Source organism: Varanus komodoensis, unplaced genomic scaffold (genome assembly GCF_004798865.1).
Source record: "Varanus komodoensis strain SLA01 unplaced genomic scaffold, ASM479886v1 scaffold12, whole genome shotgun sequence".
NCBI lineage: Eukaryota > Metazoa > Chordata > Lepidosauria > Squamata > Varanidae > Varanus > Varanus komodoensis.
Genome location: NW_025335349.1, coordinates 20331848 through 20344456, shown reverse-complemented (window position 1 = coordinate 20344456; position 12609 = coordinate 20331848). Strand labels below are relative to the sequence as shown.

At 40.4% G+C, this 12609-nt stretch overlaps 1 protein-coding gene across 7 annotated transcripts in view; it reads left to right on the top strand.

The window, feature by feature from the left end:
- Nucleotides 1–12609, top strand: part of TRPS1 (transcriptional repressor GATA binding 1) — a 271467-nt gene that overhangs the window by 128327 nt on the left and 130531 nt on the right. The gene's annotated exons all lie outside the window — the stretch shown is intronic.

Sequence of the window (12609 nt, the reverse complement as noted above, 5' to 3'; positions counted from 1 at the left end):
TAACAGGAGATTTGTGTGCATACTTCTTGTTGTTTCCCCTTGGGGCTTCCTACTAATGCAAGAAATTCTTCATGCTTATCTGTAACCAATGAATGGTGAGGAATAGAAGAGTTATATATGTTTTGATGATGGGGAGGAAGATTGAACTCAAAAATTAGTGAAATGCTGGTCTAATTGCTTGGTTATGGGCTTGGTTATGGCATAATCTGTGGCATTAATGGACTTCTGAAACATTATCTTTTCATTCTTCCTGTGCTGCCATTCAGTAAGAAATTCCTTGGTAACTTCATAGATTTGGAGATATCTAAATTTGCAGCAAAATGAGGGAATCATCCATATTGTCCATAAACTGTTGATGATAATTACACTTTGTCTCAACTCTGTGCAGTTCAATTGCTTTAAGAGGGACTGATTTGTTTAGTATTTTATATTCAAGTTCTTGGCTTTTCCATCCTCTTGATCAGGATTTTGACACCTCTATTCATTACAGCAGCTTCACCACAGCAATACTGTTTATTTCTTGAATGATATGTGAGATCACTTCACTTCTTTCTTCAGTTTATTGTATCTTTGCCCCTATAAAGACGATACCTTGCAGAAATTGGGAAATTGCTGGGTTGAAATGTAGTGTTGTTGTGCCCCCGTAGGGTGGGGTGAGAATCGGATTAAGAGGGATAAAGACATTTGAGCAACTGTATCAGTTAAGCGTATGTGGAATGCCTCTATCATAAACACACTCTTTTGTTTTTATGACATAATGAGAACATAAACAATAAGCTTGAACTGGAACACCCATAATATATTCCATGTCTGACACCCATAAATATTGCCTGAGTCAAAGTGGGATACTACTTTGTGCTCTTAGTTAACAATGGAAAGACTGTTTGTGGCTCTTATACCTGCTTCCTGATTCTTACTCTTGGGATCAGGGGGATCAACATATCTTGTTGGGCACCTGGTTAAGACAGTGTTCTACTTGCAGCTACATCTCTGTGTCTTTCATAACATGTTCCCATGAAAACTGTCTGGGCAAATCATAATAATTTGAGAAGTGTCCAATAGGCCTGAAGATGGATAATCCAGACTGCAGTTCCCACAATATGGTTCTATAGAAATTCTTCTGGCAAGAGAGACTTTTCTTGAAGATGGCAAGAAGATCATGGATCAGTCTGGCTTCAGACATGAATTTGGTGCTGGAACAGTTACTGTAGTGGGTAACACATGGTGGGAGAAAAATGGGAGAGAGATATCCATTTAATTCTCAAGCTCATGGCTGTGTTTTGATAGTGTCTATGATGGTGTTATTTTGGGCTGCTTGACATTATTGGGAGTTTCATTGGTTTCACTCCTGCCTCTTGAATACACCTCAGAAAATGGGTGCTTTGCTTTGCTGTGTGAGAATTGTCACATCCCCCAAGTTCCCCCAGTGCCCCCAAGTTCCATCTTGTTTCTTGTGCCTTTCTAATGTGGCACTGAAACCACAGGGTGAGATCAGCTGGAAATTGGTGTTTTCAGCCAAATCAGGTGAGAGGCTAGATGTGGCTCGGTCCAGAAAAAGCTGAGACACTGATGATAAGTGTTCCAAAGCCTTTAGTTGGGTTCTTTCACAGCTCCCTTGAGATCTTTTGTTCTAGATGGAGGTTGTATTTCCCTGATCATCTAGTGCACAGCTGAGAGGTGCTTCTGGACCCAGTACTACTCTTTTGGTGGTTTCAGTAGAAACGAAATAGGTTTTGCTAAATTTTACCAGCTAAAGTTGGTTCATCAAGTATAATATCTTCAGATCAACTCCCAGTAATACATTTTATGTGCATTCCTTTGAAGATGAGGCAAAAACTTCAGTGCAGAAGTAAGCATTTAGGACAGCATTGAACCTGTGCTTAAACTTTTGCACTGGCTCCAGGTCTCTCTCTCTTACTCCACCAAACAATCCATGGTGCTAGATACAAGTCTTATTATTATTTCATTGTGTTTCTATCCAACGCTTTTTCCTCTTTCAAGGAACCTGAAGTGGCTTACATGGTTCTCCACTTCATTTGATCCTCATAACAACAATCCTGTGAGGTAGGTTAGGCTAAGAGTGAGTGACTGGTCTAAGGTCTCCCATTGAGCTTCATGGCTGAGTGGGGACTAGAACCTGGATCTCCCAGGTCCCCAGTCCAGCACTCTTACCACCATACCACACTGGCAAGAGACCTGCTTTGAACTCTGGGTTTTTTTTAGGCCCTATGGTGAATGACAACATGCACATCACAGCATTTTAAATGGGTGGAAATCTGAAATTTACCAAGCTGGTCTAATTAAGAAGTTTCTTTTTCAGTGGAAATTGATGGCAAAGGCTTGTTTTGTTTGCTTGCTTGCCTGCTTGCTTGCTTTAATGTTTCTGGAACCTGCCAGATTTTTACATTAGTCTGCTCCTATCGATGCGGTTTACGTGCATCCTAACTTTTGTACTTCAGATTGGTGCTGTTTTATATTCTGCTTGCGGTTTGCTTGTTTTCATCCCTATATGAAGATTTTCTATAATCCATAATAAGAAAATGTCACCATTTATAATAGGTTTGCTGCTTTGAGATTGTGTTTGGTGCACAGTTTAAAACAAACATTGCAGATCAAAGGAGGTGCAATAGCCAACAAGTTTGCACCATGATAAAAGGTTTGTTGGTGTGTTGCCTGTGAAAATTGATGTTACCATAAATGAATATGTGAAGCCACCTTATGCTAAGGTGAGTCTCTGGGGAAAGGTAGGCCCTTTGGGTCTCTAGAGAAAGGATAGGCCCTCTTGGACTTCAGCCTCAGCCAGCATGGTCCATGGACAGGTATGATGGGAGTTGCAGTCCAAAACAATACCAGGTGGCTTACTTCTGCAGCTGAATTTCAGGTTGAGAATTTCTTCTGCTCTCCAGTGGAAGGTTCCTTCAACTAAAGATCCTGCCCCTTCAGCTTTTAGGTATGCAAAGTACTTTCCTCCCCACAAAGAAGTGGTCCCTCACTCTAGCATGTTGGAGCAGGGTTCAAATTATATACTGAAAAATGTTAATATCCCTTAATGTATAGACATCTTCTTTCTAGTCAGAACAAAACAAAACAACTTGCACGGAAGACTTAGATAAATCTTTAGAGGACAGGCAGGCAATCTGCAGTGCTTGGCCCAATTTCAAACCCTTCTGCATATTATACGTTCAGACTTCTAATAAGAGCTCGGTTGTCTCTTCCTCAGCGGCCAACTGGGTGACAAGGAAGAGGGTGAGGAAAAGGATATTGGGGGGAAGAAACTGAAAGTAACCCCTACTTTCATCTCTGGCCCTGCTGACTGCTTGTTTTGACTCTGATGAAAGCCATGGAATATCCAAAATTACTGGAGTCACAAAAGTTCTGAATCTGAGAGGATGATGAAAATTTAAAGTCGTTAGCAATATTCATGTGAAGATGTGTTGATCTTGTGATGATGATGATGAGTCTTTGCTTTCAGTAGCAAGTTGTCAGGACCATCAGCAGGCATGCCTAGGTTGAGTCCTCTATTTTCAGCTTGGTGGACATTAAAGTTATTTGCAAGGAATGTTGGCTTGAACTAGGGAAATGGCAAAGAAGGACTTGACTGACCAAGCCAGACCAGCCATATAATTGCACTAGGCAAGGTGTTCTACTTTCTGCTTGTCACAAGGGACAGTGATACATATACTTGTTTCTTCTGAGCATGAAGAAAGCGCTGAAGAATGGTGACAACCATAGGTAGCTTGCTAAGCTTTATCTTCACCCATGACCACAAAATTGCTCATTCACGTCCCAGAGTCTTCAAAATCACCCCCCTCCCAGATTTCAGCACATTTGCCAACAGCTATCCATGCTTGCATATTTGCTTTCTAACAATGCGAATATGCATGTTTCCTTCCAGGCAACTATAAATCCACCTCTGTGGAGTGCTTGTAATGCATGGCATCATGTCATATGCCTATCTCCAGAATGGTACCAAGATAGAATACAGCTGCTCTACTGAAAAACTAGTTAATTCTACAACAACAGACATCATCCACATCTGTTATTGTTGTGTCATCTTCATTGTCTTACCCACTTAAGAGAAGCACTTGGGTAATTTAACATAGTTCTACCCTTTTCCTTCATACCTCAACCTGAATGACCAGGAGCCACACTCAAGGAAATGCTCTGTTGTGATCTCGAAGTTTGTGTTGGAATTGCCTGGCTGGCTACACCTATCGGATCACCTTTGATCAAGCTTGTAAACTGAGCCATTTGATGGAAGTGTCTGAAGGCATTTCATTATTTTTAGCTGCAAAAAGAATGGTTAGGCTGGGGCAGTTGAACCTTGATGTTTACAGGGCTTTGTTAAAACTCTCTCTCTCTCTGTCTCTCTCTCTCTGTCTCTCTGTGTGTGTGTGTGTAGTGGGGCCAGGGGTGGGTAGGCTGGCTACATTAAGGCATAGGCAAAACTAGTCCCCCTTTCCCCTACTTCCCCTTGCCACAACCCCACTGGTTTAGTGATTAGCCTAGGAGCCCTTTTGCATTGTGTCTGCAGAACAGTTCCCTGCCTGCAGTGCACTCAACCTTGACATAAATTTGAAATAAGGACTTTGTGAAAGGATAGTCTTTTGTGCAGGATGTGTGAGAAATCCTGCCAGACCAGGTTTGTTACAGAAGCCAGTGTCAAATAGCCTTGCCCCAAGTATTTCACTATCAAAATGGGATGAGGAAGGAGGGGTAATAGAGAATCTGGGAGGAAGAACACTTTTTTTCAAAGCATATGCTTTCAGGTTCTGAGAGGAAGTTTGAAGGTAGGGTCTGGATTGGATTGAGAAGAGAAATCTCAGTGTTATGTTTCTATGTTGTATTTATTTGTATGCATTTATTATATTTCTATCCTACTTTTCCTTGAAGGCAGCATACATTTAGAAATGGCACAAGTGCCTGGTATTTTAAGAAATTCCCCCTTTTATACTCTGAAGAAGACAAGTACAATATAGAGTCATGTCATTCGTAGAATGCACGTTCTCTGTACTTCTTGTCCAGGCTGGTTGGCTTTTAATTTAATCTATTTGATCATGCTATTTGCCCGAGGTGATTAGCAACCTTTTCATGTAAGTCCCAGCCAATCTCATAAAAGTAATGGAAGAGAGGCCAGGGAATATGTCTTTTAAAAACAAACAACAACAACAGCCCAAACTAAAACTTACCAAAACCATAGAAGCATTTGTGTTTTCACTGTTGATGTCAACACTGTGATAAGAAGGTAGGTAAGGTTTCTGCTGTGTCCTGTGCCCTTTTTATGCAGCACAACACTTAGTTAAAGGAAGGAGGAGGAAGAAGAAGGAATGAAGAAACAAAGTTATAGGTTTGAAAATGGAAACAATATATTATCTTGCTGCTTCAGGGGCCTTGGGTTTGAAATGCCTATTGAAAATATTTAGTTGAATCTTTGCTCATGGCCTTGGAGGAAAATAAGTTATTTTCAATGAGCTTTCAGAATCAAGTTTCCATGCACCCATTCTCCCTTTTAGCAAACTTTATGTTAATTGGAGTTATGCATTCGTTAAAGCCTTTTGTGCAGACTTCATCATGCATGGCCGTTTGATTGGCAAATGCGTTTGGGGTGAGCTTTGCATGCATGTGCACTTTCTCCTTGGATTTATTTATTTTTCTTCCCTTCTTACAGATTTGCTGGAGCAAACAAAACTAATGGTAGTATTATGTGAAATGCTAACAGTTGTTTTATATTCTCTCCCCTACCCTCCCTTCTAAGCAACAAGGACACTGAATTAATAAAGCACCCAAGTGACTGGAATCCAAGGAGAGGTATGGGAAGCCGAAAGCAAGCTTCTCTTTTGAGCCAAACAATCGGAGTGAGTGGAATGTTTCGGAGCTGGTCTCCACACAGGCTCCGTGTCTCGTAAGAGCTGTGATTTATTTAATGGAAGCATTGACTTCAGGGGGTTGGACCGAGAAGGCCGAGGTGTTTCTTTCCTTTGATCCTTTCTTTGTCAACAGTTAGAATTATAGCTACTTTCCAAGACTAGCAAACCAGTGACAAATGCTATTACACCTTTAAGGACTCAGTGCCACGACAGCTTGTTCTTTTCTTCATCAAAGGGTTAGCTAAAGGTTTTGCTCTTCATTACAGACACACAAAGCTCATTGCGTTGCCACTGCAACAGATGACAAATGCACCCCTAAAATTTTTGACTCCCAGGAAAAAGAAGCAACTGTTCTAACCTGTCTTAGTTTCCAACATTCTCTTTTCCACTTTTCATCGTAAATAGTCTCCTCTTTGCCTCCCTTAATTGGATAGGGATATTTTAGTTTATATCCTTTATAACCAGTTTTCTATTTTAACTTTACACATCTGCTGTCTTGTTGAAGTGCACTGTCAATCTAATGTGCTGCCCAAGGCTTTAGGGATGTAATGTTTCATGCTTATCCATGTGTTCTGTTATAACATTTCTTCTTTTTACAAAATCTGCATGCATTACCTCCCAAAGTTCAGGAAAGAGCATTTAATGCTGAAATGTTGACTTTTTTGTGCACTGTTTGGACCCACATCATGGAAAGATGAGTGCATATGTTTGGCAATGGGCAATGAGTAATTATCTGTTAATTCAGTGATATCATTCACAATAGATACACTTAGCAGACACATGTGGACATGGTGAAAAAGCTTATGTTTGATTATGCTGATTCTTTCACAATCAGACTTCCTTCCTTCCTTCCTTCCTTCCTTCCTTCCTTCCTTCCTTCCTTCCTTCGTTCCTCAGGTTAGATTCAGATCTCTCGTCTGAACTGTGCAACTTGTGATCTGCAGTGCCGAATGCTGCATGCCTTGATTTGGGGCAGTCTACCAGGGTTCCATAAACCTGATTTTGTTACCTGGCTTTTTTGTTCCTTATTAGGAAAGGAACAACCAAACTCAGGAAGTTTTTTAAACTCATGGCAGGCCATAATAAAATGTTCGTATTTGGTTTGGTATGTCCCAAGTTATGTAGCCATGTTCTCACCATCCCAGGCTTGTTTCCAAATATCCACTGAAGCTGTCAGCCTAAAATTTTTTCCTCCTTTAATTTTTACTCCCATGACCATATGTGCACATTTTGTATATAGACCATTGCATTAGATGACTTTCATGGAGAGGGCTTATAGTGCAGTGGCATAAAAAGCATGTATCACATTTTAATAAATAACCTTGAAGGTTCAAAGTTCAGTTCCTGTAATTTCCAGTTAAAAGAATATCTTGTCAGGGCATACCCCTGTCTGATTCCCCGCATTGATTAGGACAGGTCAGTGGGCCAGTACACACATCACAGTCACAAACTGTGGGAAATTCAACAACAATTTCCTGGGGCTCACTTTGCATATGTGGCACTTTAGTTTTCTGTAAACAGCATCTGATGAGTTAATTGCTGGTTGTTTAGCCCCGAAACAACATATTGGTCCAGGTTCACATGTCATGCTGACATCCTCAAAAGGGGCAATGTAGGGTTGTTGGATGCCTCAATGGCTTTCAGGCAGCACATGTCCCCACAAATCATGTGGACTTAGCACAGTGAGATGTGAACCAGGACATAATAATCATAATAAGGTCAGCCGCTTTGAGTTCTTTGTAAGTAAAAAAAGTGGAATATAAATCTAATAAATAAAAATAGTAATAAAGTAGCATTTCTCTGTTTATGTGTAGTTGAAAAGGGGTTATGAAGAGACACGGATGCATATGTGTGTGTATGTGCGTGCGTGTGCATTTTAGGTATTCATTATTAGAGCTATTCAGACTAGATATGTAATTAGTTGTGTAGTATAAGTTATATCATAAGATTATTAGAGGAATCACAGATTTCATGGAAATTGGCATGCCTATAACATGGATGCCCTATGGAATACCACTTTCTTCTGTATATATTACTGAGTAGTTGATCTCTTTCCCTACATCTTTTGTACAAAAGTAATATGTGCCGTCTAAAACTTCAGTTATGATTTCTCCTCCTAGGGGAATAAACTTAGATTGATTGGAGAGCATTCTTTCCGCCACAGTCTCATACAAACACAACTCTGTGTATTGGGATAAGGAACTTCAAAAGCAAAACTGACATTTGTGACTTTCAGATGGAAACTAAGGAAAAGTTTGGCCTCACAGCCAATGCAGATGTACAGGACAATTAGTCAAATATGATATTGGGTGGCTTCAAAAAAGGTCAACATTAGCAACTTGAATAAAGGAAACAAGCAGCATTAATGAGCAAGAGTTGGAACACTCAATTCTCTTTAGAATGACTGCATTGAGTACACCCACCAGGATTAACATTGTAAGGAATCTGGGCTGGGAATAATGGTGGTTTGTGATTTTTCCTTTCCTATATGAGCTTGTGTTTCAGCACAGATTGCCAGCATATATAACACCAGCTGGGTTTCACTGTGGGAAAAAAAATAACAATAATGAAATACAAGTGGCAATTATTTATATTAATAGACTAAATAGTGTAGAACAACCATAGCAACAAATGTGTAGGGTTACATATTGACTTTTAATCAAAGTTTAGAATTATTCAAAGGCAACTGGAGCGTGACAGCAGCTTCCTTCAGCCAACTCTACTCTTCCATGCACATGCCTAGGACTAGCTTGAGCACTGCCTTCTTTTATCAGAGATACCAGCTTGCCAAAGGTAGCAGATAATGGAAAAAGACCTCTGCCTCAGACCCCGGAGAACTGCAGTCAGTAAGGATAGGCAGTTACGAACTGGATAAATAACCTCATGTTTAAAGCTTCTTACATTTTGGGAATGGTCTCTGCCATCTTCTCTTCTGACCAACCTTAGTCCACAGTCTTCTGTATGTGGACTGACAGAGTTTGCAACAAGGGTATGGATTTGGTGCTGCAACCATGAAAGTATGAGAAATCAAGCCGTCATTCTGATGATGGTTGTCTCATTGTGACCAGTGAGCGTTTGCTGTAACATTTTTGCTAACTGTTCTCCCATCACTGTTTACTCAGGTTTTGTGGCCTGTCTGCTTGTGGAACAGAAGACTCTGAAATCCTCTTGTTCTGTATAAGGAACCACATGAATGAGGGATAGATCAAGCTCCTTTCAATCCCCCTCTCTTCTCCCTTGCCTTGTTTCATTTTGGTTCATTTTGTTTCATTTCATTTCTTTCCCTGATGGGTTCTGATGTGGTCTTCTTACCGTTTATGAACTAGGAAAGCCTGAAAGATAGTGTCGGTAAATTGCATCAAGAACTGCTTAACAAAGCAGGAATTTAAGCTAGATCTTTAACAGTCAAGTTTAAGGTTCCTGTTTTACATTTGAGTTATTTAACCTCACTGCTGCTGCTCCTTCCTTTCCTCCTCCTCCTCCTATTTCATATTTTTATATTGCACAATATCAGTACCTCACAGAAGTGTTTGCTTTCATCTCTGCTCCTTTCTTCAAGTATATCATAGCAGATGAGATAGCAGATGTCTTTCACTTCATAATTTCTCCTGTAAGCTTTGAACATGAAGAACAGCAATGCTGCAGCAGGCCTTAGTTCAGTATTCTCTCCCAGACTGGCTAACCAGCAATGGAGACACTCACAAGAAGACTTAAGCGCATTAGCACCTCATTGTTAGAGTGGCAGATGGATATATTACCCAGGGTACTCAGTGTGTTTCAGAGCAAAGTGAAGATTTAAACCAAGAGTTTCCAACATGGAAGCCCACATTCTAAGCCAGGATGGTAACCTGATGCCTTCCACATGTCCATCGCCTCCAGCTGCTCAGCTAATGGCCAGTGGTTATAAAAGTTGTCACATGGGTAGGGTACCAGGTTATCTAATACTACTCTGGGCAACCCAATTGGTACTCTCCACAACATCCATTTTTCCCATACAACACAGTCAGTGGAAGTTGTAGTTTGCTACATAGGAAGAGCATCCAGTTGGGAAGGCTGCTTCAGGCCTTGGGACCTGGCTTTCAACCTTGTTGAGTGCAGTTATTTTTCATACCTGTACAAATATTTACATAATCCAATATTTATAGTTACATTAAAGCAGAGCAGACATACTTAATGACCCACCAGAAGTGCTCATAAAGTTTTTTCCATTCCACAAGCTTTCACCCCAGCAAAACTTGCCATGGGTGACCAGTTCTCCTCCAGTCTGATGGTATGACAAGCTGGCTGTGGAAAACTTTAAACAGCCCATTAATTATGATCTGCTAAGTGCCTGATAACCCCTGCTCTTTTTTTTACAGACACCAAAGTCCGGAAGTTCATCAGGCCTGATTGTCTGATATGCAGCATTTGGGTTGATAGGTCACAACTTGTCTAGATCTTATTTATTTATTATTTTTGTAATAGACGTTACCTAGAGCTTTCTGGATGTTCACAAAACAAACATATATCCTAAGTTTGACTGTGTCTAATATTAGTCTCATCTTAATTTATAACTCCAGTAGCTGTTATGCTGACTACGTGAAATGCAGGAAAAAGGGTTGGGCCATGTCATTGAGGTCCTCGTTGGAACCTACACTTACTCATAAGCTCACTTGGGCCAGCCACTCTCTCTCAGTCTAAGAGAATACAATTGGGGATAGGCTGAAGAAATCATGGTACTGCATACATAAACCTGATACTAGGATGAAGCATTTATATGATTTATACCATGCATTTTATGCATGGATGCACCCTTTCTGGATGATTGCTCCCAGTTGCTCTCTACCAACCCAAAAGCTGTGGAATATTATCACCTGTAGGACAGGTAAAGGAACCAATCGAATAAAGCCAAGCAGTTGGCAGGGCAAAAAGTGGACCACACCCTGTCTGTCAAATCCCCATACTAATTTGCCTTTCAGAAGCAGATACCTGCTCCTTCTTGAAAGACAAAATCCTTGTTCAGAATGACTCATGGTGACGCTCAAATACAGAGAAAGGGCAAGTTGGTTTTTTTTTTGTTTTTTTTGGTTTTTGTTTTTTGTAGAGCAGAAAAGCTCCGCAAAGCAGCAGGATTTGTTTCCTGCAGGATTCTATTAAGCATGGAATGTTACCAAACATGTTGTCTTACGTTTAGCAATTGTTCTGATGATTCTGAATTAATTTGTTAAAATAATAGACTGTCACCCTGGGCTAGGGCATAATCCATGCGTAATTTATCCAGTGTAAATCCCATTTGATTTTTAAATTATATTGATATCCTTCCTTTTCTCCTCCCAAGGAACTCAAGATGGCTTGCATAATTCTCCCCTGCTCTTAATCTTAAACCCACAACAACCCTCTGAGGTATGTTGGGCTGAAAGTCTGTGATTGGCCCAGAGTCACCCACTCGGATCCATGGCTGAGCAGGGACTCAGACATGAACTGAGTTCCAGCCATGGACTGAGTCCCAGTCCTAGTCTCACACTCTTAACTACTGAATCAAGCTGGCTGGAATGAATGTAAGCCACACACAAAAGCTCTGACAGAGCATCTTGGAAGGGGTTTTTTTTTTAAGTTACCTGTGTCTCTGGATAGGACACGGCAACTAGTAAAGGAGAAGATTTGCTGGATCAGAGACAGAAAAAAAGCCCTTGGGGATAAATTTGGTCCAAGATTTACCAGTTGCCTGCAAATCCACTATATCAACTTTGATAAATGAGCTTTGCATTCCTTAAAAGCCTAAACATCAGAATGCAAATATTAAACATCTCTGCAATAGTTCTGCGGATGGTCGTATTAATTCACTCTTAAAGCTACAGATAATTCCTACTTGGGTAATGTATTGTTGATACTGGCTTGTACCCCTACAATTGTCTGCTCTTATGGAATACTATTTTATGGAGATTCAGTTATCTTTGGAACAGTATTCGTTATCACATGGCTACAGAAGTCTCTGTAATTTCTTTTATGTAAGCAATATTTATATGTTAAAAAGGGAAAAATAAAATGTGGGGTAAATGTATGTACTTGGGGGGTCATTTTATTTTATTTGGTTTGGTTTGGTTTGGTTTGAGTGCAAATACAATAGTTACATTTTAGTTTTTACAGACTAAAGACGTGACCCAGCCAAGTTTAAAAAATGAACATTCTGTTTCTGTGGGAGACTTAAACCAATGACTTTGGCTAGCATGTTTTCTTAATATTTTACCATAACATTATTATTGCAAAATATTTGAAGTGGAGATAAAGGCACATGTGCACACAAACCGTACCTGATGCTTTCATTTGACACAGGTTCCCTATTCCTGTGCTAATTTGTAGACATGTGACTCTAGTCTTGGGACTCACATTGGTATATTGAAAGTATAATTCTGTTCATATGATTAGACAGGATGCATGATACACACGGAGGAAGTGGACTAGAGTTGCAGGCCTTTGATTCTACACCCGAGATCCTCCAGATAGGATTGGACTATAACTGCCATCATCCCTGAAAACTGGCCATGTTGGCTGGGGCTGATGGGAGTTCTCTTCTGCACAGAACCTGTCAGGCAGGGTCTGTTGGCAATATACTACGTCCCTTAGTCAATGACTTCTGCATAATCCATTCACTGTGAGAATTGGAATAGTGTCTCTAAGTAACAGGCATTTTCTTGCAGCAAATTTCCTGAAGTGGCTTCAAATTGGATGCTTCTCTCTGGGATTGATTTGTAGCCACACCACA